Source organism: Schistocerca americana, chromosome 1 (assembly GCF_021461395.2).
Source record: "Schistocerca americana isolate TAMUIC-IGC-003095 chromosome 1, iqSchAmer2.1, whole genome shotgun sequence".
In the NCBI taxonomy this organism is placed as follows: Eukaryota; Metazoa; Arthropoda; class Insecta; order Orthoptera; family Acrididae; genus Schistocerca; species Schistocerca americana.
The window spans coordinates 897,704,066-897,729,210 of record NC_060119.1 but is presented as its reverse complement, the minus strand read 5'-3'; the positions used below and the strand labels follow the sequence as shown (position 1 = coordinate 897,729,210).

General features: G+C 44.3%; 1 protein-coding gene across 2 annotated transcripts in view; it reads left to right on the top strand.

Moving 5' to 3' along the window:
* Nucleotides 1-25,145, top strand: part of LOC124547440 (major facilitator superfamily domain-containing protein 6-like) — a 323,248-nt gene that overhangs the window by 158,494 nt on the left and 139,609 nt on the right. Inside the window, exon 1 of one of the 2 annotated variants that reach the window (XM_047125106.1) lies at nucleotides 177-239. The exons of the other annotated variant lie outside the window; for it this stretch is intronic. The gene's annotated coding sequence lies outside the window, so the exon portion shown is untranslated. Of the gene's footprint in view, nucleotides 1-176; nucleotides 240-25,145 lie in introns of those variants that run through there. 2 annotated transcript variants of the gene reach the window in all.

Sequence of the window (25,145 nt, the reverse complement as noted above, 5' to 3'; positions counted from 1 at the left end):
TGAGGGCGCTGCCGCTCATACCGGATGATTCGCAGCAAGGGCATCGCACTGTCTCCGAAGGGGGTCACGAGTAAGGCGGCGCGGGCGGGTAGCCTCCTTGTGACGTGGGAAATCCCCCGGCCCCCCTTCGCGGCGAGGCCATTTAAGATCGCCAGCCGCGCCGTCAGTAGTCCTGGCGCCTCCGACCTAAGAGTTGCAGACGGCGCTCCACCATCCCAGCGGCTTCTCTGCCTCATGCGGTAAGCTAACCTCGCTTTCAGACAGTGTCGCCTTATTTCAATAAATTTGCGTCCACATCTTTGCTCTTCAAACCATGGTGAAGCGCATGGCAGAGAGTACTTGTTGGTGCTCCATTCGCTTGTGCAGCATGGGAAGGAGGAATACTCAAGTGCCAATAGGTGTGCTGTCATTAATTTCTGCTTAGCAGTCACTACGCGATAGGAACCAGGTGGTTATAATTGAAGTGCAGCTATTCACGGAGGTCCGGCGTGGGCTGCAGCTATCGTAAGCCAGCGAAAATTTTTAGATAAGCTTGTGCGTGAATTCGGAACCGATTTACTCTGGAAAAAAAAGGTTGCAGATTGGGCGCCAGATATGCACCTGGTTGCCAAAATTGGAATTAATTTTCTCCCAGTGGAAATCGGTTCAGCATTAACGCATTAGAATATCTACAGATTTATGTTGTCATACGATAATTACAGCCCATACTGGACCTCTGCGAGTAGGTGCAATTCAATTACAACCACCTGGTATTTAGGCGTCGGCACTGTGCTCCCAGATTCCTCGCTTCATGCCTGTTCTTGAATCTAGGATTTCGCAGGAAGTTGGCAATTACCTTCAAGAGTTTGACAGGTCGTGTGGTCTAGCATGGCCGTGACAAACTCTCATGCGGCAAATATAATGCTCTGATTTTCTTTGTATTCGTCCAATATACTCTGTCAGATTATTGCTGAAGGTTGTGATATCTTTACCAAATACGATTAAGTTTGGTCGCACGAGTGTTTTACAGCAATCTAGTTTGTAAACTTACGGAATATTCCCTGTATTTTCAATGAATTGAAGACTGTCATCTGCTGCATCTAGAACTGAACCTTAGTGATCATTTCGTATCCCAATCATTTGTAGAAGTTGAACTATTGTGCAACAGGGATTGAAGATGTAATCACAGAACAATTTTTTCATTTAGCGAAGAGCACATTTTTACGTGTATGAACTTTCAAAGTCATTGCGAAGTTAGCACCTCTCTGAAGTTAAATAGTGATTTGAGTACGTATGCAACTTTTCTCAGCGCTTCGTAATGGCTTAATAGTAACTAAATCGTCTCCAGAAGGCATGAAGTTGCTGTTAATATAGCAGGTGATCAACGTAAAACATGAAGAGCGGAGGTTTCAAAAGAATTTTTGGGGCACGCCAAAAATTTCTATATTTTTGACCTCAAAGGTAACATACTACGTTCTCCGTTCCAAGATAACCTCTCATTCCAGTAACAAGTTTCGTTTCGTAGTACATATGATCATACTTTCGTTAATAAGCATTGGTCTGACACTGAGCCAAATACTTTTAGGAAGTCGCGAAATAATGGTCCTATCCGACTTCTATGAGCCATGGTTTTCAGTATGTCACGTGATAAGCTCATCTGATCAGCCTGTGGAGTGTTTCCAATACGTAGAAGTGAAGAACTATCACAAAAATTGCTAGAAAGGTACGCTTTTACATACGTTGATTAATTTTTCATGAAATATTTTGGGTTACTTATCAGAGGAAGGATACGGCTACTACTTCTCACTGGCATGGGAAGTACACAGCGGTAATACCAAAATTTTACGTGATATTTAGACCAGACTTATCAACTTCTATCCTACTTCAAAGCTGCTCCCTGTAATCTGTTGATGAAGGACCAACCACGGTCTTCTAGTCTGTGATCAATAATTTGTGCTGCTGACATCTCGGTTACATCATTCGTTGCTTAATTCGCACTCTCAGATAGGGACCGTTTACTTCTTTTATGCTTCAACACCTGAATGTTAGTTTTCTACTATAATAGTAACGACCAAATGTTTCCATCAGCCCCGCTGAATGGTATGCTAAGTAAGTTTTCTATATTACGAAATTCAGTGTGATATACTTGCAGCCAATTTCTCTCTCTCTCAAACGATATGTGCCACGTTTTTCTAAATCCTTAAGAATTGCGTCATAATTTGTACTTCGATAATTTTTCTTAGTTTTGAGGAATCGTTCATGTAATACCGGTAAACGGCGCCTTGCTTGCTTTTCTTTTTTCTTTACTTTTGCCTCGCACTGGTTTAAGCACATCTAAGAGCGCTATGTGATCCAAAGGAGCCACCGAGCGAGGGGCCCAGTGGTTAGCACACTCGACTCGCATTCGGGAGGACGACGGTTCAAATCCTCGTCCTGCCATCCTGATATAGGTTTCCCGTGATTTCCCTAAATCCCTTCAGTCATACGCCGGGATGGTCCTTTCGGAAGGGCAAGGCAGACTTCCTTCCCTATCCTTCCCTAATCCGATGGGACCGATGACCTCGCTGTTTGGTGTCCTCCCCCAAGTCAAGAAACACACACACTTGAAATAATTTGATCCAAGGTAAGGCAAGAAACCTGAAGTCAAATACCCAGATGCTGTAACCGCTTGAATTCTGGGATTCCATGTGTTGTGTTCGAAAGCTGGAGTCTCGAAGCGACGTTGCACTTGGTTGAGAGTTTCTGGTACGAGTGACGAGCTGGGAGGAAATGCGAAAATACACCTTTACAGACATTTATAATCTGCAGGTTTTTTGTAAATAGTGATAAATTATTGTCACTCTGACGTCGTAAAAATAACTACGGCAGCTCTGGTACTGTCATGTTTCCCCCCTCAAGAAAACATCCATATGGGTAAATATGTCTTGGAATGTGTAAACGTGACTGAATAAAAATCTTAATGTGCACCTCGTTCCCCGACCAGACGCAAACAGAGTAAGTCATGATGATTTTTAGGACCGAAAGTAAAAGATTCAGACTGGGTGATAGTGTTGTTACCTTGGTTACGGTTAAATGACAGTCAGACAATACACACTGGAACGTTACTAAAAGCAACTACAAAGAACAAATTAGGGAGATAGTAATGCTTTTTTTATGTTTAGATAGTGTTGCTAATCGTCAATCTAGGTAATTACTTAGGAAGTAGACTGCAACTAAATATTGCAGATTGCATTAATAAGTTAAAAAGATTGATGATTCGTATATCGTGACTTCTTTTGCTAGAGATCGATAACTACAATCGTTTAAAAGCGCACGCTCAATGAGGGCATTCAAATGTGGACACAATTTGAGGCGTATGGCTGTTCGTGCTGGGAATTGGTTTTTCGACAGGGCGCTCGCTTCAGCTATGCAACAGAATTTCTGAAAAATGCCAGGGCAGAACAGAAGGGAGCGCGAGAATGTGCACTGGCGTTAAGACAATGCTGCTGTTAGTGGAGGCGTTGTGCGGTCTCCTTCCTCTGATGACAATAATTTTGACATTGTTTTGGTTCCTGACAGCTTAACCCGCTATCCAGAACTTCTGGACTTACTCAGAAAGTGACACACGTGTTACAGAGCTACACTACTGGCCATTAAAATTGCTACACTACGAAGATGACGAGCTATAGACGCGAAATTTAACCGAAAGGAATAAGATGCTCTGATATGCAAATGATAAGCTTTTCAGATCATTAACACAAGGTTGGCGCCGGTGGCGACACCTACAACGTGCTGACATGAGGAAAGTTTCAACCGATTTCTCATACACAAACAGCAGTTGACCGGCGTTGCCTGATGAAACATTGTTGTGATGCCTCGTGTGAGGAGAAATGCGTACCATCACGTTTCCGACTTTGATAAAGGTTAGATTGCAGCCTATCACGATTGCGGTTTATCGTATCGCGACATTACTGCTCGCGTTGGTCGAGATCGAATGACTGTTACCAGAATATGGAATCGGTGGGTTGAGGAGGGTAATACGGAACGCCGTGTTGGATCCCAACGGCCTCGTATCACTAGCAGTCGAGATGACAGGCATCCGCATGGCTGTAACGGATCGTGCAGCCACGTCTCGATCCCTGACTCAACAGATGGGGACGTTTGCAAGACAATAACCATCTGCACGAACAGTTCGACGACGTTTGCAGGAGCATGGACTATCAGCTCGAAGACCATGCCTGCGGTTACCCTTGACGCTGCATCACAGACAGGAGCGCCTGCGATGGTGTACTCGACGACGAACCTGGGTGCACGAATGGCAAAACGTCATTTTTTGGGATGAATCCAGTTTCTGTTTACAGCATCATGATGGTCGCTTCCGTGTTTGGCGACATCGCGGTGAACGCACATTGGAAGCGCGTATTCGTCATCGCCATACTGGCGTATCACTCGGCGTGGTGGTATGGGGTGCCATTGGTTACGCGCCTCGGTCACCTCTTGTTCGCATTGACGGGACTTTGAACAGTGGACGTTATATTTCAGATGTGTTACGACCCGTGGCTCTACACATCATTCGTTCCCTGCGAAACCCTACATTTCAGCAGGATAATGCACGACCGCATGTTGCAGGTCCTGTACGAGCCTTTCTGGATTCAGAAAATGTTCGACTGCTGCCCTGACCAGCACATTCTCCAGATCTCTCACCAATTGAAAACGTCTGGTCAATGGTGGCCGAGCAACTGGCTCGTCACAATACGCCAGTCACTACTCTTGATGAACTGTGGTATCGTGTTGAAGCTGCATGGCAGCTGTACCTGTACACGCCATCCAAGCTCTGTTTGACTCAATGCCCAGGCGTTCAAGGCCGTTATTACGGCCAGAGGTGGTTGTTCTGGGTACTGATTTCTCAGGATCTATGCACCCAATTGCGTGAAAATGTAATCAGATGTCAGTTCTAGTATAATATATGTGTAGAATGAATACCTGTTTATCATCTGCATTTCTTCTTGGTGTAGCAATTTCAATGGCCAGTACTGTAAAATCATGGAAAAACGTTTTTTTATGTGCGTAGTGAAGGACAATCACTTCGATTCTTGAGAGGCTTTCAGTTGCCACGTATTCTGGGGATTCTTGAGATACTGTGCGATTACGCCTGCCGAGAGCAGTAAAGAGAGGGCAATAAACCTGCGGCGGTATTTACGACAACGTCGTAAATGGTAGCGGGCCGGTAGCACAGAGCACGGGAGCCGAGGGTGGCGGCGGCGGCGACAGCGGCGCTATCACGCTGTGAAAACCGGCGGCTGCGAAATTACCGCCCGCGCTTCGCCGCTGACACACATCCAGCCGGGGTACAGTCGCGACCAAGAAGCAGCCGCACTGCTCTGATTTGTGGCTCTGGCTGTCTGTGTCAACAGGCGGTTAGGCTGGCAGCAGACAGCTTGTTGAACTCAGTCGTCACAGCGCGAACCTTGTGACCCGAGGTATATCCAAACACTGTGGCAGGTGTTTATTACCTTACCGCGTGTCAAAATATCTGTACCACTGCACCAAGTGGATGAAGTGATGAGCTCTTCTGCGGTACAGCGGGGAGCATATCCACACACACAGGGTGTAAACAGTTAACATAAAAGTTTCCTGGGTATGGTGCCGCGTCATAATGTATAAAACTACTACTGCCGGAGAATAACAGAAGTTTCAGCCACGGTTGCAGCGGCCAAGAGGAGGCCGCTGCAACCGTGGTCGAAACTTCGGTTATTCTCCAGCAGCAGCAGCAGCAGTAGTAGTTTTATACACTCCTGGAAATTGAAATAAGAACACCGTGAATTCATTGTCCCAGGAAGGGGAAACTTTATTGACACATTCCTGGGGTCAGATACATCACACGATCACACTGACAGAACCACAGGCACATAGACACAGGCAACAGAGCATGCACAATGTCGGCACTAGTACAGTGTATATCCACCTTTAGCAGCAATGCAGGCTGCTAATCTCCCATGGAGACGATCGTAGAGATGCTGGATGTAGTCCTGTGGAACGGCTTGCCATGCCATTTCCACCTGGCGCCTCAGTTGGACCAGCGTTCGTGCTGGACGTGCAGACCGCGTGAGACGACGCTTCATCCAGTCCCAAACATGCTCAATGGGGGACAGATCCGGAGATCTTGCTGGCCAGGGTAGTTGACTTACACCTTCTAGAGCACGTTGGGTGGCACGGGATACATGCGGACGTGCATTGTCCTGTTGGAACAGCAAGTTTCCTTGCCGGTCTAGGAATGGTAGAACGATGGGTTCGATGACGGTTTGGATGTACCGTGCACTATTCAGTGTCCCCTCGACGATCACCAGTGGTGTACGGCCAGTGTAGGAGATCGCTCCGCACACCATGATGCCGGGTGTTGGCCCAGTGTGCCTCGGTCGTATGCAGTCCTGATTGTGGCGCTCACCTGCACGGCGCCAAACACGCATACGACCATCATTGGCACCAAGGCAGAAGCGACTCTCATCGCTGAAGACGACACGTCTCCATTCGTCCCTCCATTCACGCCTGTCGCGACACCACTGGAGGCGGGCTGCACAATGTTGGGGCGTGAGCGGAAGACGGCCTAACGGTGTGCGGGACCGTAGCCCAGCTTCATGGAGACGGTTGCGAATGGTCCTCGCCGATACCCCAGGAGCAACAGTGTCCCTAATTTGCTGGGAAGTGGCGGTGCGGTCCCCTACGGCACTGCGTAGGATCCTACGGTCTTGGCGTGCATCCGTGCGTCGCTGCGGTCCGGTCCCAGGTCGACGGGCACGTGCACCTTCCGCCGACCACTGGCGACAACATCGATGTACTGTGGAGACCTCACGCCCCACGTGTTGAGCAATTCGGCGGTACGTCCACCCGGCCTCCCGCATGCCCACTATACGCCCTCGCTCAAAGTCCGTCAACTGCACATACGGTTCACGTCCACGCTGTCGCGGCATGCTACCAGTGTTAAAGACTGCGATGGAGCTCCGTATGCCACGGCAAACTGGCTGACACTGACGGCGGCGGTGCACAAATGCTGCGCAGCTAGCGCCATTCGACGGCCAACACCGCGGTTCCTGGTGTGTCCGCTGTGCCGTGCGTGTGATCATTGCTTGTACAGCCCTCTCGCAGTGTCCGGAGCAAGTATGGTGGGTCTGACACACCGGTGTCAATGTGTTCTTTTTTCCATTTCCAGGAGTGTACATTATGACGCGGTACCATACCCAGGAAACCTTTAAGTCGACTAATTCTGGCTGTGGAAGCCTAAGCAATTATAGTAGGGTGTAAACAGTTGCCGCAACACAGTGATGTAGGTGAAGTCGAGACCACAAATTGATACAGGACACTTGTGGTCTATCAAGCCGGGAAACAGCCTGAGAATGGCCGCATGCGCATGCGCGGCGTGAATCGAATTTGGTTAAAATTTTCACTGAACATTAAAACCATTTGTCCTGCACTTGCAAAATGTATAATTGACGTTATGTGAATTATGCCTCAAAGTATTCGGAATTTTTACAGCACAAAAATTAACAGTTAAATCATTTTGTCTGTCTGGCCGTCTTACTACGAAGTTATGAAACATCCCCTTAGAAAAGTTTATGAATTATTGTGCTGGTAAACCTCTATGTTATTTGAGCAAAACTGAACGTACTCAGACATTCACTAAACTGACACAATATTTTCAGTGAAACGCAATCTGACTTTCAATAATCCCTACAAAAGAATGGTCCTGACTACCAATAACCTATACCTTTCATGAATCACTTACCTCACAAAAATCTTCGTTATTCGAACTACTGCAATACAGCGAGCGCCAATACTGCCAGCTAAATAAAGATTCTAACTACTGAAGGCACTAACTACTGATCGGCATAGTTAGCAAATGAAAGATTTTGATAGAGAACAAACAATGTATTTACCTTAATAATATTAAAAATTCATCATATATATCAGTTCATGATATCCAGTATTACAATTTTTTCCTTTCTGGTGGACACACGTCCAGATCATCCGCTCTCAAAATTCTGCCACCTCTCTCCCCACATCCACCACTGCTGGCGGCTCGCCTCCAACAGCGCAACGCTACGCGCTGTTAACATCCAAATTCCCAACACTACAATAGCGAATATTCCAACAGTGCCAACCAGCCACAGACTGCACACAGCACAGCCAGTGATTTTCATATAGAGCGCTACGTGGCGTTACCAACATAAAAACCTAAACAGCCTACTTACAAAGTTACCTTGCTCGTAAGGGTTTAGACGGAATTGCAAACTTAACTAGTTTGTGCATAACGCTCATAAGTGTTTCATTACCTTCACGGGAAAGTTTAATAAGTTCCTTTAATAGCCGACAAAGCCAGTGGCGTTCGGAACTGAGGACATTGAAACTCCCACGAGGCGCGCATGCGGAGTAGCTTAGGCGGATTTTGCAGGCCAATTTGAGGCTGTTTCCCCGGCTTGATAGAAAACAAGTGTTCTTTAGTAAATCTTCCGTCTTGGCTTCCCACAACACCACTGTCGTACGTTGTAAGTAGATACCGTTTACGCCTTATATATATTTTATCGACTTTGTCCTTTTCTATTCGCGTATTGAGAAAATGAGTTACACGATGGCGACAGAATAATGGTGTGTCTTCTGGAAATACATGTTCTCTAAATTTACTAAACATGGTGAGTCGTTTGTCTTAGGATTCTCACTTCCGTTCCTCCAGCGTGTCTGATACACTTCAGTAAGAGTTGTACCGACCTGCTAATCTTAATAGCAACTCTCAGATTTCAATCGATGTCTCTTGCCATAGCTACGTGATTAGAACTCAGAACGCTGGAACAGTATTTCAGCGTTGGTCGCACTAGTCTCGTATGCGATTTTTTTTACAAGGACCACTGCAACGAAGCTAAAGTGCTCTCCATTCGTCTTCCTACCATGATCTCACTGATCGTCCCGTTTCATTTATATTATTGTGCAAGTTTGGGGTATCCGATTTACTTTGATTCAGCCCGTGGAGTATGTGAGGGGTTATGTTAAACATTCATCTAGCCAAGTAATTGTGTGTCAAGATGCTCTGCATGACCGTTTCTTTGCCAGTGGTCGACGATGTAAAATGACGAATACCTCTCAGAAATCTAGGGAGTTGGAATCGACCTGCCCGCTGTATCTGTTGTTTGCAAGATGTCGTGTATGAAAATAGAATGTGCAACGCAAGTTGTTTTCCCTGAATACGTCCTAATTTATTCAGAAAATTTAGTTTTCATCCAGAAGCGTCATGATTATCATGAAATGGCAAATTGACGGTGTAGCCCGTTAACACAAACCTACTTTTCTCGACTAGCACCGAGAGTACTGCGGAGATTAAATTCGTGGAGGCCCTTCTCAGATACTTCAGGGCAGTTCCACTGCTTCGTGTACACAAGGTCACGGGTTCAGCCTCTGATGGGGGCAATTACGAGTGGCGTTCTTGTACGTCTTGTAATTGTAAGCATACTAATTGAAAATACAGGAGACTAGAATACAGTATGTACAACACTTTGGGTTCAAACCTCATCTGTTACAACTGAACAGACGACAGTGAAAGACCAAATCTGAATGTAAAAGAGCAACATCAGATCGTTAGTTGACGAATAGTGTCACATTACCTCTTGCCATAAGATGTAACGTTTGGAATTTGACTCGGGGCATTGTTGAAGTATGTTGCATTGGGAACATTAAGCTAAATGTTGTTCCCCACCTTCTCTCTCTCTCTCTCTCTCTCTCTCTCTCTCTCTCTCTCTCTCTCTCTCTACAAAAATATAAACTGTTTTATACGTTCATGTCGAATTTGTGGTGACATCTGTATTTTGAATGAAAATCTTTCCTTAGATGGAAAGAAAGTAAAAGGCTGATAAAATATTGTGGTCCATGGTAATTCATGTTATTAGCTGTTCTGTTAAGTTATTGCTTATGCATGCAGACGTGATACTTCCAGCAACGCCATGTCAGGTTTCTTTGGAAAGTTACGTCACGAGTATTCTGTATTTCAAATGATTTAACATTATCTTAGAAATAATTTAATGATACTAATACATGAGGAGGATGGTATATTTACATAATTAGTATTTATTTCTGGTATGACATAATACCTTGTTAAATGGAAATGTTACTCAAACTCCATGCTAAGTTTTAGGATGATAGGAAACGTAACCTCATAATAATACCACTTCTCACGTATGGGACACTACCGTCATCAGCATTCACCTCTATCAGCTTTCCTGCAGATTAGCAGAGATTCACCTAGCTGACCACCACCTGCAATGTCCGTAACAACTTGCAACAAATGGCTGCTGTGGTTGACCTTCAGTGATCCGACCGCAGAAAATTATCATTTTATTTCTCCTCTGTTCGCTGTTGAGCCGTCTCCGCAAACGCCGGGTGACGTGAAGAGTTTCGGCTGTTGCGAATATATCGTCGGGATACTGTCTTCAAACGGCGGTGGTTCCGCGAAAGAGTAGTTAGGTTTTCCCCTGGTGGGGGCGGCCACCCGTGACGCAAACGGCACTCGTGCCGTGCAAATAACGCGCCTCCTGTTGACGTGCCGGGCTAATCCACAGGGGTCCACCGAGACAGAAATCGCTTTCTCATTCTGGCGTGCCATATGCTCACAAGGGTTAGCCATCCAGCAGTCCCAGAAAATACACTGCACTATCTACTCTTTCACGCTGAGAGATGTCTTCGCTGACAGTAGACGTCCCGTAAACATACGGGATGTATAGTGTCAGCGAACGAACGAAGCATAGGGTCTCGATCTCGCAAAGATAAGCTATCCCTGTGAGTTCGAGACGCTGTGCATTGCGCTGCCAAATTACAGTTCGTTATCTTCTCGTAGTGTTTGCTGTAATCGTCGTATGTGTGTCTTACCGCAGCCAGACAGCTGGAAGTGAAAGTCAGGTGCGATCATGTCTTTGTGTCTTGAGCCAGGCCTTCTGCAATATTTACCACAGCTGTCGAAAGGTGTGACATTTAATACATAGCCAGTAAGATGATCGAAGGAGTTCTAAAATGATTAATTAATTAATTAGGCTGGGACGGTAGGAAATACTTCAAAGTATTGAGCTTTCCGTGGACACTTTCAGCGGTAAGGAAAGTTTAATTACATTGTTTCAAACTCATGTACTCTATGAAGACAGTCAAAGTGTTCGCAGAGATTTGATCCGTAACCAAATAGGTCTTGAAATCGAGATACAACTTCGAGACGATAATGCTGCTCCGACAGTCTTGTTTTCTCGCGGGAGTGATTGCAATGATTTTTTTTCCGAAGTTACTCACAGGACACGCCAACATCCATCCTAGCAGAAGAGTTTTGCTTTAATTTAGGTACTGCTGACCAAATTACATTCATCGTAAAGGCTTAGCCAGTTGAAAAGCCTAGACATCTGTCCACTTTGGAGCCTTTATACGCAGCAGTGTCCGTAGACTATCATGGTGCATTGAAATCAGTTTGATTGCTCGTTTATTTGGACGTTTAGCTGTTCTGCTGTGTTTAGGCGACGTGCATTCACGCACCGTAGTGTTCAACGCTCACATCGGCCATCAATAACATCTGAAAATACCAATTGTCAGAAACTGGACGTAATTTTTGCGTCTGATACCCGGTAGCTTTAGCAAAATTAACAGTATGAAATGAACACTTGGCTCAGTATTGCACTATAGTTAAAGGCCACGGTAATAGCTATAGGGTACTTGAACCTTGAAGCCGGGTACTGAGGAATACTACTGTGTCTCACTTGCGAAAAGCGTAAGTCTGGTATAGGAGTCGCTTAGCTTTAACACAGAAAGAATCCCATTACTATTCAGAACTGTCTCATTTAGAGCGCTGAATAAGGCGTAGATTTGGAAGGAATTGCGTAGATTTGGAAGGAATTTATGCTCGGTGTTCATACTAGTTTGCTTTGGAGATGGATTTGATTAACACACAATCTGCAACAGACAGAGTGTAAAAATCGTTATAAAGGAAATTAAGTTCTTGTTTCCCTTTGTTGTAATTCAATCCAAAATATCTCTGCTAGATCGAGTTTATGAAAGCGTACCTACCGAGTGAGGTGGCGCATTGGTTAGCAAACTGGACTCGCATTCGGGAGGACGACTTTTCAATCCCGCGTCCGGCCATCCTGATTTAGGTTTTCCGTGATTTCCTAAAATCGCTCCAGGCAAATGCCGGAATGGTTCCTTGAAAAGGGCACGGCCGTATTCCTTTCCCGTTCTTCCCTAAACCGATGAGACCGATGACCTCGCTATTTGGTCTCTTCCCCAAAACAACCCCAAAGCATACAAACAAGAAATTAAAAAAATCCAATAATTATCTTCATTCTTTTCCCGGTTATTGTACCGCCCCAGTGTACATTGAATGTTTGCCACATAATATGGGTTCTTATTAAGTTAAGTAGCTATTTTTCCCCCACATTCCTCCGCTAGACATAGCATTTAAAGTGTTTTGGTTCAGACAGCCTTCAAAAAAATCTGCTTCTCGCTGTAATTACGTCAAAGCTCGCTGGAACATAACTTTCTATATTGGAACTGTCATAATTTGAACAAGTAGTTAGCAAAACAGCTCCAGTTTCAGAATAATTTGTCACCGCAGCATGATGATACGTACTCTGGGCCGTGACAACTTGGCCCTGTCACTCAGCAGTTTTCATGCTGTTCATCTTTCGCAACACGTACCCTACGTCAATCTGATTGGTTCCATCCATTCCTTCGATTTCCCGTGTCCCTCCATCCTGTCTCCTGTCACCTGTCACCAGTTTCCAGGAATTTGCTGCCCCTCATAGTCAATCAATTCATTTAGTTTTCTTGCTCTCTATTCAACATCCTGCGATCCCCCCCCCCCCCTCCCGCCCCCCCCCCCTCTCTCTCTCTCTCTCTCTCTCTCTCTCTCTCTCTCTCTCTCTCTCTCTCTCTCTCTCTCTCTGTCTCTCTCTCTCGTAAGCACGACGGACGACACTCGGCAGTTTAAGGATTACGAAATAGTAGCCGAAAACTAAATTTTATTACGACGGCCAAAAGTCGTAAAATATAGCCCCGTGAAATGCATACTAGTTAGCGTTCGAGCTTTCGATAAGAGAACAGAATGTCTCCTGCCGACCCTTTCGTACTAGTAAGCTCAGAGATCCTTACTACAAAGACGGGAGACATGATGCAGTCATCTGATAATTTAAAACGCTAAATGTTGGTAATTAACAGCGAAGAAATGCAAATATTAAAAGTCTTTGTTGTCTAGTAATCTTACACTCTCGGGTTTTCAAAAATGGCTCTGAGCACTATGGGACTTAACATCTGAGGTCATCAGTCACCTAGAACTTAGAACTACTTAAACCTTACTAACCTAAGGACATCACACACATCCATGCCCGAGGCAGGATTTGAACCTGCGACTGTAGCGGTCGCGCGGTTCCGGACTGTTGCGCCTAGAACCGCTCGGTCACTTCGGCCGGCCTCTCGGGTTTTGTATTACATCGTGTAGCTATTTCGTTACCGTCCCCTCAGCTATCTGCGATGTCAATCGTTACGCTTAAAAGTATGGTAGAAAATGACGTGACAGTTGATGGTTACGTATGATGCGGTGATATAAGACAGCAGCTAGGAGTTGGGTGTAGGTCGCGTTTGCGTCGGCACAACTCGCAACACGGCCAGTCCAATGGAGGTGGCCGGCTGGGCCTTCCTTTGCGGGAGGTCGTGACTCAGTGTGTGTGACCGTTAGGCGCGGCCGTTGTGGGTCCCACCCGTCGCCCACGCCAAAACTCTCCGGCGTTCGTCGCTCAGTGTGTCACTGCTGACAGTCGTATCGCGATGTACGCCTCTGTAATGCGGAATTTGAGCAGCGAAACGCAGCGGACTGAAGTCAGTCGCCCTGTCTGTGTAGCTGCGGTAGGTTATGAACGCGTCGCACTCCCAGTTAAAGTCGTCTCGAGGCTTCGGCGCGATTGAAGAAACCTCAGTCTGTATTTTCAGTCTCGATGGAAGTGACGTCGATGAAATTCTTACGGAGAACCTTTCATTAGCGATGCAGCTTGACCCCAAGTTAAATTAAGAAGCTCGGCACCTGAAACTAAAGAATAGGCTAACAGTATAAATTTTTGATGTCTGAAGTCCAGTTGACGACTGGTGTCTCCGGCACAATAACTCTGCTCATCGTCTACGCATCTCACCAATGGGTCACCCATTGGCCTGAAAGAAGTTTGCTAAGACTAAAATCGGTCACCAGTAATGAAATAAAACACTGTTTATAGTCACGACTGATTAGATTCATTAGTAACAAAATTACATTCCGTAGCTGCACTTGGCAGTCACTCCGTTTGGATGACGAGAGGGAAGCGTCCCCGCCTTATGCTCTGGGGGGAAAACTGTGGGTTCCGGTCTTTCTTGACCACGTAAGGCAATCGAATTCGTCCCTACTTGAAACGGCTTCCAAATTAATTAAGAGATTAAGTGGACAGGGGTTACACACGCAGAAGGTATCATTGGAGTAGTCAAATATTAAAACAAAAAGAACTTCCACATTGCCGAGAACAGCTCGTAACAAAAGTACAGTTACACGCGCGAACTGACTACAGACGACAATAAGCGAAAACACCGACACTTAAGGAAACAAGCTTCAGTAATTCATTAACAAACAAATAGTGACAAGAGTGGCGGACTCCAGAAGTTCCGTCCGCAGCTCGTGGTCTCGCGGTCGCGTTCTCGCTTCGCGAGCACGGGGTCGCGGGTTGTCCTCATCATTTCATCATCATCATGAAAATGGCGAGATTGGGCTGAGCAGAGGTTGGGAATTTGTACGGGCGCTGATAACCGCGCAGTTGAGCGCCCCACAAACAAGTCGTCGTCGTCATCATCCAGAAGTTCCACACTGCTGATACCGTTGCGGGAAGGCTTCAAATGTACATCAGAGATCATGGCACTTAAGATATTTTGGCCACGGGGACAAAGGGATAAAACAGTCCAACTACCCACCTTTAATTCGAAATAAATTCGTAATTTTTGAGAAAATTTCTCGTCGAGAAACAGCGGTCTGGCGAAAAGTAAAACTGGGTGACAAGCATTCTCGATGCAAAAACATCAATTTCGATGGTAACATACTTCGGTCAGTATTCGACCATCCTCAGACCCTAACATCTACATAAATACCGATACTCAGCAAGCCACCGTACGGTGCCTGACGGAGGGTACCATGTACCGCAACTAGTCATTTCCTTTCCTGTTCCACTCGCTAATACAGGGAGGGAAAAACGACTGCCTATGTGCCTCCGTATGAGCACTAACTTCTCGTATGTTATTTTAGTGCTCCTTACATGCAGTGTCTGTTGGCGACAGTAGAATCGTTTGGCAATCAGCTTCAGTTGTCGGTTCTCTAAATTTTCTCAATACTGTTCCTCGAAAGGAACGTCGTCTCCTTCCCTCCCGTTTGAGTTCCCGAAGCAATTCCGTAACACTTAAGTGTTGTTCGAACCTACCGGTAACAAATCTAGCAACCCGCATCTTAATTGCTTCGATGTCTTTCTACAGACCGACCTGGTACCGATATCAAACACTCGAGCAGTACTCAAGAACTGGTAGCACCAGCGTCCTATATGCGATCTCCTTTACAGGTAAGCCACTGTTTCCTAAAATTCTCCCAACAAACCGAAGTCAACCATTCGCCTTCACTACCACAGTTCTCACATGTTCACTCCATGTCATATCGCTTTGCGACGTTACGCCCAGATATTTAAACGAGTTGACTGTGTCAAGCAGGACACTAATAACACTGTATCCAAACATTGCAGGTTTCATCTTCCTATTCGTTAGCATTAACTTGCATTTTTCTACATACAGGGCTAGCTGCCTTTCATCACACAAAGTGGAAATCTTGTCTAAGTCGTCTATCTTCCAACAGTCACTCAACTTCAACACTTTAGCGTACACCACGGCATCATCAGCAAACAATCGCAGATTGCTGCTCACCCTGTCCGCCAAACCGTTTATGTATGTAGAGAACAACAGTGGTCATGACACACTTTCCTGGGGCACTCCTGACTATACCCTTATCTCTGAACACTCGTCATCGAAGACAACATACTGTTTTTTTTTTTTTTTTTTTTTTTTTTTTTTTTTTTTTTATTTCGAAGTCTTCGAGCAACTCACATATCTGTGAACTTATTTCATATGTTCTTAAGTTCGTTAACAGCCTGCAATACGGCATCGTGTCAAATGCTTTCCAGAAATCTAGAAATACAGAATCTGCCTGTTGCCCTTCATCCATAGTACGCATAATATCGTGTGTGAAAAGGGCAAGGTGCGTTTCGTAATGCCACGGTGGCGGTGAACGGAACGGGTGTTGTGACTCCACGAACCTCAACTGTAGTGAGGGATTTGAGGATGGTCGTCTATTGAGTGAAAACGTTACCATCGAAATAAACGTTTTTGCAGTCGACTGTTTGTAATCCATTTTTAACGAAATAAATTAACTGACAACGAATGTGATATCGGCTGTGTTACATATAGATACGTTATTATCTATCAGCGCCATCTGAAAATTTATGCCAGCCAGGACTCGATGCCGGCCTGAGTGTCCGAGCGGTTCTAGGAGCTGCAGTCTGGAGCCGCGCGACCGCTACGGTCGCATGTTCGAATCCTGCCTCGGGCATGGCTGTGTGTGATGTCCTTAGGTTAGTTAGGTTTAAGTAGTTCTAAGTTCTAGGGGACTCATGACCTCAGAAGTTGAGCCCCATAGTGCTCAGAGCCATTTGAACCAGGACACGAAACCGGATTTCCCGCTGTTAGCGAGATGTCTCCGTAACAACTTCGGCTATCCGTGTACGCCTCCCTTACGGACCAAAGCTTTCACATGTTGCACTCTCTACATCCCTATTCCATAGTCCCCTACATTCACCGCTTAACTCTCGCAACTTTAGTCTGTATTCCAGAGAGCACGAGACTGAGGAATTGAGACCTATGTTAAAGGCTCTCAGACCAATGAAAGGACAGCATTTCTGAATAAAATCTAAGATTCATGGTTGCTGCCAGACAAATGTTATATTTTAGTTACGTCATATTACGTTCTATTCTTAAACGCATTCTTGGTATGCGAAATTATGTCGATCGTTCCTTTTGTGATTCTCCAACGTCTTCAGCGTTTCAGCAGTGACGCTCTTTGAGGTTTAAACGTAGTGGGAAGTAGATACTTTCTATACAGGCTCTAATGCTTGCATTGTTATGCCGTATGATTCCAGTTCTGTGAAAAAGCTGTAATTCTAATGCGGTGGTATGGAATGAAATTATCTTAAATACTTTTTTATGGAATGCTGAACGCTGTTCTTAAATATCTATCATCATTTACGAAATAGTTTGTTGAAAAATGCTGTCGCTGGGGAACATTCGTATGTGTCACCCTGCTTTGTTCTCGCACCGGTGAACACTCAGTGACGCCGTCGCACTGCTTCTGTTTTGAAGATTTCTGGGCCACAGCAAGAAGGTGGCTGCTACTTTGTCAGTCGGAAAGTTCATTACTAAACGGCAGATAAATTTTGCCAGCTTCTCCGGCGTCTCTTCTCGTGACTGATTTTTAAACTATTTCGAATGGGAAGCGGCATTGGAATATGTCGGGATGGTTAACTTTTTAGATTTGATGGACGACTGCGTAACTATGTGTTTAATGGCAAATAGTTTGCTTTGTTGTTTCATTTTAAAATTACCATGGCTTTGGCCCTTACACTGTTTGATCTTATTTTTGGAACAGTTCAGTTCGGCGCACTAAACAGCGAATGGCAGTCTCAGGTCGTAATACAATCCATAGAACGGGCAAATTTCAGTCTCTATTCTGTCCCAAATAACACGGAAAATAGCTTGTTATCCTGCCAGGAGAAATCGCGAAGCGTTAGCTTTCTCTTGCTGATTGAAGCGGCTCAGTATAATAGTAGCTTCTGCCTCACGACGTCTTCAGCGATGGACCATGTAACAATAATTCTCTTCAAGTTGACGACTCTTGCTTGTCTTCATTCCTTCAAAATACTTCAGCTCTTGCGAAATCCACTTCTGCGCCGATTTCGGAATTCTAGAAATCTCTAAGAGTTATGACAACAATAGTGAAACAATTATGGTATAGGAAGTTCTGGGTTCTTCTCGTCTATGTAATTACTGCATTATCCGTTTCCATATACTGTCTTCGTAATATTCATAAGCTCTTCTACTTTCCACCGCTTCCAAAACTGTTCTACTTCCTTCAAAAAACTAATGTCTCTACTAATTAACGCCGCGGCCGCGCATTCTTCTTAAAAATAAAACTGATTTTCTGTAAATTGTAAGTTGTATCACCTCTGCCCTTCTCAATACCTCCGTCCTGAGAGTGACTACTTCATTTGTGGCTTCCACATCGCCGGCAGGTGTGGCCGAGCGGTTCTAGGCGCTTCAGTCTGGAACCGCGCGACCGTTACGGTTGCAGGCTCGAATCCTGCCTCGGGCATGGATGTGTGTGATGTCCTTAGGTTACTTAGGTTTAAGTATTTCTAAGCTCTAGGGGACTGATGACGTCAGCTGTTAAGTCCCATAGTGCTCAGAGTAATTTGAACCAAACATTTGTGCTTCCACTTCTAGCATTTTTTTCACAGGTAAAACGTTCTCTGCCGGACCAAACTTCATAATATACAGAGCTTACATATAATAGCATTACAGAAAAATGTTACAAAATGGTTCAAATGGCTCTGAGCACTAGGGACTTAACTTCTGAGGTCATTAGTCCCCTAGAACTTAGAACTACTTACACGTAACTAACCTAAGGACATCAAAAACATCCATGCCCGAGGCAGTCGCGCGGTTCCAGACTGTAGCGCCTAGAACCGCTCGGCCACCCCGACCGGCAAAAATGTTACAAACTCGTACATTTTTCCTTACATTTTAATTTACATAAAGAGATTGAATAAATGAAGGAAACTATAATTCGCTCCTCCTAGACATTAAACTGGTGAGCGGTTGTTCTGCAATCACAGAAGGGGCTGAAAATATGCCCGTTATAGGGGCGGGGGTTGAGGCGTCCTCTCAGCACATAACGATGTCAAAGATGATTTGTGCCATCTTGATGGGTGCTGCAACGTTCCTGCTCGAAACAGTGGCTCAAGTCCTTTTAAACCGTTGGCGCTGCCGTCATTATGTGAAAACTGTTGAGAGTAATGAAAAACAGAACAGCAAAAAATTGTAACTAGATTCTATGTGGCAGTTTTCCAAACGAGCAACTGCTTGTCCCTGACCAAAGAGAGTGGGTACGCTATGGCTGCGTCACGAAGTCTGACCTCGGAGTCTTGGGTCCTAGGGAAGTTTCCTTAAGTAGAAGACTGTCAGCTGCTGGGGAGGCCATGTTCTACACGCTTGGACACAGAAAGCAGATAATATCTCCGATATTCAGAGATCCCATCCTGTATGAGCTCCAGCCGATGCAGAGGAGGGTGCATGAAGCCGCCTCTTTTAAGGGGATTACCCGGACTCGGAGCCTTATTTTATGCTCATGTCAAGCATTTTATGGAAAAATTGTTTTAATCCAAATCTTTATTAAAAAGTTTATATCTCAAATACTATGTAAATAATGCTTGGCCGATGAACTGACAAGCCTATGCAGCACAAAACTGGGCCCGAAATAGCTCTGCGCGGATTGCGGGAATAAAAATTTGCACGTTTGAGGCTGAAGTGTAGATCTGCAATCAAAATTTACATATATATACGTTATGAGAATTACGTTCTGTCTGGCGTGCAACTCAAAAATAAAATTTCCTGAAGTGAATTTCAAAATAAAGGCCACTTCAAAATACTGATACTGAAAATCGACCTATTTTGTTGCTTTTGAATATGAATAAACAACCAACATAATGAAACTACAGTTGCCAGTGGGTTTAAAAATATTTCAACACTACTACTATACAAGGTAGAAGCAACACTTGATAGCTATTTGGGAGAATATCAGAGTAGATTTAGAAAGGGCAGGTCTTGCTCAGAGCAGATTTTCAACCTAAAGTCCATAATTCGTCACAGACTTACAGAATCCAAAGATACAGTTGTAACATTGATATATTTTAAAAAGGCATTTGACTCGGTTGATAGGGAAACACTAGATAAAGTGATCAGAGAATTTGGCATGAAATCTAAATTTGCACACCTTATTCGTGAAACGCTCACAGACACCAAATCGTAAGTAAAGTTTCGGGGTGAAATATTGAAGGCATTCAACATAAAAACAGGTGAAGGACAGGTGATCACCAATCAGACTGGGAACTAAAAACAAAGGTATTGAAATTCCCTGTTTAGAATTTGCGGATGATTTTGCCATTCTTTCTGAAAACTGAACAAATGTTGGAATACAAATCAATTTCTTAGGAGAAATAGCCAACAGAGCAGGTTTAATATTATCTGTAGAAAAAACAAAAGTTGACAGATATAAAAAATGCTCCAGAATCCCTAGTAACAGATATTGGCCAGATAAAGAGGGTAAATAAATTTAAATATTTGGAAGAAATTATCCAAGAAAATAGCTTAGAAAAATTCGATGTAGAAGAAAGAGTACATAAAACGGAGAGAGCTTATGGAATAACTAAGAATGTCTATAACAAAACGGATCTGTCTAAAAATTTGAAGATACAGCACTAAAACATAATAGTAAAACCATGTCGTCTTTCTGCAAGTGTATGTTTAGTACTGAACTACAAATTACACAAACTTAGTCCTAGAAAGAAAAATAATTCGAAAAATACTTGGGCCACAAAAAATAGAGGAATGGAAATTAAGAAGCAATGAAGTAGTTCACCGCAACATAGAAAACATAAATGAAACACTGCGAAAGAGGCGACTGCTATTTTTTGGACACTTGCACAGAATGAACAGCAACAGGTTAACCAAACAGATTGTTAAATATCTTTGGGACAAGAAGTCAACAATAGCCTGGATTCAAGAGGTTAGGAAATATTTAGAAAGAAACGACATAGGTGAAAAAGATGCAACACAGAGATTTTCAAGAGGAAAGTGTTAAAAATGGACAGATTCCAAGGCAGGAGGGAGAAGACAGGGTCAAAATGGGTAGAGGAGAGAGAAAGGATACACAGTGAAAAGATGAAAGAATGCGGGAGGAAAAAGAAAGAACTACAAAGAAGGAAGCATTGAAATTGGTGCGTGGTCCACAGATGACCCAAACAAAGAAAGAAGAAATAATGTGTTTTTTTGAGGTTCATGCCAAAATTAGAATTGTTTATTTTATGAAGTCCGTAACGGCATCCAGTTTTACCGAGTCGGTGTTTCTTCAATGTTGCGAAACACTTTAACAACTTTCATACTGTGGAGCAACTAGCAGCAAGTTAGGACGTCTGCTGCAGAAACATGGGCTAAGACCAGTGTTCCGGCCCGCCCCCAAGATAAGAGATATGTTCTCCCCATTAAAGAAGACATTGCTCTTAGTGTGTCCGGCGTGTATGGTGTACCCTGTGAATGTGGCAGCATTTATATCGGACAAACAATTCGCACGGTAGCGGAAGCGTTGTACTGAGCACATGCGCCATACAAAACAAAGGGAGCTTGACAAGTCGGCCATAGCGGAACATTTATTAGAAAACGGACATAAAATACAGTTCGAAAATACAAAAGTGTTGGCTCATGCATCTACGTATTGCGTTATAAAGGAAGCGGCAGAGATTCGTTTAAACAACCACAATTTCAACAGAGACCAGGGGTACACTCTCAGCAGGGCATGGGGACGGGCGATGGACATAGAAAGAAAGCAAAGACAGACGGGCGACATGAGAACGGGAGTTTCAAACGTGGCGCCTGCGCCTGGCGCCACCTGACGTCACCGGTGCTGCCGCGGGCAATAGCTCAGCTAGCTGCCTGGGTCCACTTAACACGCGCCTGCCACATTGGGTCGATCTGATTGGCTGCTGGTGACGTCATCACGCCTATATAAGCGACGAGGCTTGCGGAGGTGGCCATCGAAAGCTCGAGGATTTTAATTTTCAATTGTCTTACGTACAATTACTGCTTATGGTTATATGGTTATTCCTATTTGTGTAAGGGTTTTCTTTCACTCCTGGAGAGAATATAACAAAAGGAAAAAGGAAAAAATTATGCAACGTAGCACAATCGCCAGTTGTTAGGTATCACTCCTCCTCCTCCTCCTCCTCCCCTCCCTTTCGCCCCCTGCCCATCACTCTCACAAAACTCCAAGCATTTGGTAGTAACTGGCACCGATACGTGGGATCGGCATGCTGCGTAAGGCGTAATTACTTATCCACAATTGACATTGACTGCTTATCCTTGGAGCACACCAATTTCCAGTCCGCACATTCCTGAATGAATGTTCAACACGACAAACGTTACCTGGACCTTTACTGGGCCTTGGAAAGTACCGGCTTCTCGCCCCTGGTGCCACTAAGTGTACGTAATTATAAAGATTAGATTGCCAAGTAGGTGGAAAACAAGCTGGGAAGTTCTCATTTACTAATTTCAAACTTATTGCGAATGAAAGTAACCGTGTTTTTATAGAATGATTCGGTAGATTACAAGACGGTGATTTCGTACGGGGAGAACGTCACATGGTTCAGTCTTGATCAAATTTGCTTTGTACTGTTTATGTATGCGAGGCATTAACAAGAGCAATAAAACAACTGCTCAATTATGTTTTTTGTCGGCGCTTTCTCCGTATTTCATATCGCTATGAGCTTTGTGAGGTTACCATACTCGCGTCAGTGGTAGGTTATTACCTGCTAGTGGTGCCTAACGAGAGCTGGACTACACCTGTTGATTTCTAAATTTTTTGTTAGCAAGCTTACTACTCTGACACAAGTTATTTCAACACTCGTTAACGCGATGTGTGTAATTTGACAATGCTTTAAGTATTATATACGTATGTTAAACGAAGGAAAACTTTCCCATGCCAAGGTTGCGACATCGATTACTGTTGCATGCAACTAGCGATACGAAAACAGTGATCTGAACTGCAATGTTACACTGGACTCTCATTCGGGAGGACGACGGTTCAGTCCCGCGTCCGGCTATCCTGGTTTAGGTTTTCCGTGATTTCCCTAAATTGCTCCAGGCAAATGCCGGGATGGTTCCTTTCAAAGGGCACGGCGGACTTCCTTCCCCGTCCTTCCCTAATCCGATGAGACCGATGACCTCGCTGTCTGGTCTCCTTCCCCAAAACAACCTAACCCAAAGAAGCATAACTGCAATGTTGCCTATTACGGGCAGACGATAATTAATTTTATCGGTTTAGTTATTTCTCGCGTTTTAAATATCCCAGAAATCATAAATTAAGTTTTAATAACTTTATCGTCTTCAATAAATCGAAAAAAAGGATTCTTACTTCGCATCGTTAATGATTACACACATTTTAAGCGCTCTTCTTAAAATAGATAAACCGTTCTGGTCCAATGGAAAAACACAGGTATCAATCTGGAACAGCAGAATTAGATTTTCCTTTATTATTTTAATACGTCACTTCCACCAAAACGTCGAAGAGATTCCCTCAAGATGATTACAGATTCACTCGTCAGTTTTCATGTAACCATAGCTCTGCCAGACGCTGACGTTAGCATACTGCTGCCTGCCTGCCTGCATTCCTTTCTGGCGCAGATTACTTTTATGATCGTTAACGAGAAATCTACAATTTGCTGTGAGGGGAATTCGTGTGGTGTATGGATTAACTCACAGAAAACTTGTCTATATCAAACAATAGATAATGTGACCTTTCGTACACACGCTAGTGGAAAATAGGCATTAAGGAATACGTAAAATCAGACGGAGGCAATTTTCTTTACCTATCGCCCGTTTCTATATCCCTGTTAGTAGTAAAATTTTCTAATCGTCCACGGTTCCACAGCAACAGTGATTTATAACGTAGGGAAGGAACTTACCTTTAAAAAATTCGTAAAGCAGAGTTACTGTAACTTAAAGAATATAATAATAATTACTTGAAAAATACTTCATGTCAAAATTTCATGACATCCTAACGAAAATACTTTTAACATCCATAGTGCCTACCGTCCACCATGAAAGGTGGAACGTCCGTTAGTAGACTGTGGGGAACAGGATATTAAATTTTGAACGCAGCTATATTTTGTAGTACGTGCTCATGAAATGTTTAGACGTATAAAAGTATGTCTGGGATCAGTGCATTTTGTGACCTAGGATACTTCCAGCTGTACGCTGTTGACAATCAGATTGTTTCACACGTATTATTAGGCAGAACACTGAATATAGTATTTATCCGAGAAATATCGAAAGCGATATAAATTGCCTATATTTATGTAGAGATTGGCCAAGGAATACAAAATTGAAGATTTATAGTACTAATCTAATTTACGTGGTTTCCCAGTACTCAACGATCCTTCAGACAAGTTTGTAGTCTCTCTTTGCGTCTGTAATTGTGGTTTGGTGTCACTTCAAAGTTGTCAGTTGCCAAAGTTGAAGTTGCCGAAACAAATCTAACCCCTACAGTACTTTCACGGTAGCATTATACATCGCAGTCTCCTACAGCTCACGTGCAGTATGTCACGAGATAGGGGTTCCCGTAACGGTTACTGGTGGCTGCACGACGAGTACGTGTCAAGGCCAGCAGCGTGCGTACTTTCCAAAGGCCTTGCGTATCCGCGAGTATGTGTCGCGACGAGCGTCAGGTCGAGAGGTCGCCCACAAAAGGGCGCCCATGTCCATTGCTGGCAGTCTCTGGGTGCTGCGGCGCTACGCAGCCTTGACAATATTTACGAGTCTTGGGGTGTGTGTGTGTGTGTGTGTGTGTGTGTGTGTGTGTGTGTGTGTGAGCTAGCAGTGCAGTTACCGCTCCATCTACACAGAGGAGTCAAAACATAATGACCACCTGCTTAATAACTTGTCTGTCCGTCTTTGGAACGAAATACAGCACTGATTCTGCGTATCGGGGATCCGACAGCTTGTTTTCGGCCATATGTGGCATTAGATGTCAATTCACAGGTCACGTAATTCGCATAAATAACAGGCAAATTTGGTCGCTGAGACATCCACGTGTGTTCACTATAATGCGCCACAAACTACTATAAAACGGTTCTGACTCAGAGGCAAGGGCAATTACACTGCTGAAAGATAACATCGCCGTCTGAGAAGACATAAAGTATGAAGGGACTCAAGTGGTTCACAGCTATCAGCGCGTCTTCGATCAGTAC